The sequence below is a fragment of the Callorhinus ursinus genome, unplaced genomic scaffold, assembly GCF_003265705.2.
Source record: "Callorhinus ursinus isolate GAN/ISIS: 27379988/994484 unplaced genomic scaffold, GSC_fseal_2.0 scaffold6530, whole genome shotgun sequence".
Lineage (NCBI taxonomy): Eukaryota > Metazoa > Chordata > Mammalia > Carnivora > Otariidae > Callorhinus > Callorhinus ursinus.
In genome coordinates this window covers 1-2,793 of record NW_027403580.1, presented here as the reverse complement: position 1 = coordinate 2,793, position 2,793 = coordinate 1, and the positions used below count along the sequence as shown (strand labels likewise).

At 50.9% G+C, this 2,793-nt stretch overlaps 1 pseudogene; it reads left to right on the top strand.

The window, feature by feature from the left end:
* Positions 1 to 2,096: 2,096 nt before the first annotated feature.
* LOC112818782 (histo-blood group ABO system transferase-like) lies at positions 2,097 to 2,789 on the top strand (annotated as a pseudogene).
* Positions 2,790 to 2,793: the final 4 nt, after the last annotated feature.

The following is a 2,793-nucleotide window of genomic DNA, read 5'->3' as shown; positions in this document are numbered from 1 at the left end:
TGTGCACCTTGATTACATCTATACCTAAATATTTGGTTAATGTTGATGTTCCCCAAAATGGAATTGTTTCCTTAAATTCCTTTTTGGATGATTCATCGCTAGTGTATGCAAATAAGAGAGATTTTGGTGTATTGATATTTTGTCCTGTAACTTTGCTGAATTTGGTAACTGGCTGTAATCATTTTTTGTTGATTCTTTACGAAGCTCTAGATAAGATGATGTCATCCCTGGTCTCTGAATAGACAAAGTTCTATTGTTTCCTTTCACATGTGGATGCCTTCTCTCTTGGCTTATCATTCTGGGTAGAACTTTCAGTCCAATATTGAGCAACAGGTGAAAACCAGCATCCCATCCCTGTTCCTGATTTCAGAGTAGATCTGTCCATCTTCAGACTTAATCATGGTGTTTGCTGGAGATTTAATGAGAAAATTACTCCTTATTCCTGCTTTCATGAGTGTTTATATCAGCAACAGACATTGGACTTTGGTTAAAACATTTTCTGCATCAATTAATATGAACACATGTTTTTATTTAAAAATTCATTGTGCTGTATAACATTGCTTATTTCACTCTATTGATTAACCTTTGAGGTGTTTGTGCAGTCACTTGCTTAGGGTGTACAGTCTATGAGCTCTTGGTTTTGCAATTCTTCTGATCTAGCTGCTTACATCTATATTAAGAAAAGTACAGGAATGCATTTTGCTGATTTTGTGGGGTTGGTAATAGTGGTTAGGGCTAGGGTTAGGAGTTAGGTATTAGGTTTAGGGTTAGGGTCTCCCTGTCCTCTGCTGCACAGAACCCATTCTCCTCTGGTAACTAGAGTGATATTTTCGGAACATAAACTTTGGGCTTTTCTGTGGTCTGCTCCCCTCCTACCTGTCCTCTCCAGCCTCACCTCTTCCACCACAGCCACCCTTCTTTGGGCCACCAAGTGTGTGGTCGTCCCACATGTGCCCTGGGCCTGACTACAAGCCTTTGCTTTTGCTGTGCCCTCTGCCTGGATCACTATTCTACCCCCTTGGTTCATATCTTTCTTGTTCCCCCATTGGCTTGGCCTGGACTTGCCGTCTGGTGACCTGACTCATGTCTGCTGGTTGAGTGTGCTTGTCCCCTATTTAAATGTAGTGACCTCCTTCCCGGTGTGAGCGATTTACTAACCTGCCAGGTATGGGGCAGGCCCAAGGAAGTAACCTTTGCGCCTATGCAAAAACATCAGGCTCAGAGGGGCTCACCACACTTGCCTATAATGGGGGAGCTGCTGTCCTCACAGGGGGGAGCAGGTAGTACCCTTAAAGGGGGACCAGCCATGGGATGTGGTTGGATAAGGTTTTGAACCCTTTGGGGCCGGGGAGATGTAGACTTGGACCTGGAAGCTTACAGCCTTGGATTCAAGCCTGGGGCTTAACAAGCCCCTCTACTTCCTGGTGTCATATTTTGCCTTCCCTGTTGACGGGCTGGACCTGATTCCTGATGTGGCTGAATTTGAGGGTGACATCTCCTAGGAATACCAGTGGCTTACTGAGCACCTTGTCAGCAGGATGCCCAGTAACCTTCCAGGGAGGACCCTACAGGAAGTGGAGAAGGATCTGTGGGGGCCAGCGGCAGCCCACTCAAAGCAAAGTGAGACTGGCGGCCGGCCCTGCTGATTCTAGCCGCTCTGTAAGACATAGAAATGAGGGCTGTGCCCAAAGGTGCTTCCTTCCTGGAAGGTGGGGATGGGATCTGCAGGGGGTGCAGCCAGTGGAGGGCACCTGCAGGGTTTGCCCAGGACCTCAGCACAGGAGGAGTGTCCCTGGCTCCAGCATGCTGACTGTGGGGCTGCATGGGTTTCCAGGCTCCGAAGCCTAAGGCTCCCCTTTGGAAGACAGGCTGCTGATGGCCCCCATCTCTGGGAAAAGACATTAGGGAGATCCTGCTGGCAGATTCCCTCAAGAAGGTCAGGAGGTGGCTGTTGCTTAAAGCAGCCCAGGGTCTGCCCCCTTGAAGAATTTGCCCACGTCCATGGCCCCCAACTCTGGTGTCCTGCTGCCAGCCTCTGACATTTACCCTCTTCCTGCCCTGTCCACTGCCCCTGTGGATGCATGTTCTTCCTGTAGCTCTTCCTGCAGACAGCAGAGAAGCACTACATGGTGGGGCACGGGATCACCTACTAGGTTTTCACCAATCAGCCAGCTGCCGGGCCCAGTGTGCCCCTCCAGGTGGGCCAGACAGTGGTGGTCCTCGTGGTGGACACAGGATCACTTACTACATCTTCACCGACCAGCTGGTTGCTGTGCCCGTTTGCTACTCTGGGAGGGCCGGAGGGTGGTGGTCATCGAGGTCCACAGCATCCTGCTCTGCAGGATGTGTCCATGCGGCACATACCGATGATCAGCCGCTTCTGCGAGCAGCACTTCCTCAGTGACGTGGATGACCTGGTGTGCGTGGACGTGCATGCGGGAATGAATTTCTGGGACCATGTGGGCATGGAGATCCTGTCCCCCTTCTGTGGCACCCCACACTTCGGTTTCTACTGGGCAGCCCCTGAGGATTTTAGCTTTGAGTGCTGACCACATTCCCAGACCCACATTCCCAGGTACCAGGGCATCTTTTACTACATGGGGGCCTTTTTTGGGGAATTGCTGGTGGAGTTTCCCCAACTGACCTCGGCCTGTTACCAGGCAATGGTGTTCAACTGGGCCAATGAGATTGAGGCTGTGTGTCCCAATAAGAGCCACCTGAATAGGTACCTGCTGGGCCACAGGCCCACCAAGGTGCTGTCCCCGGATGACCTGTGGGACCCACGGCTGCTGG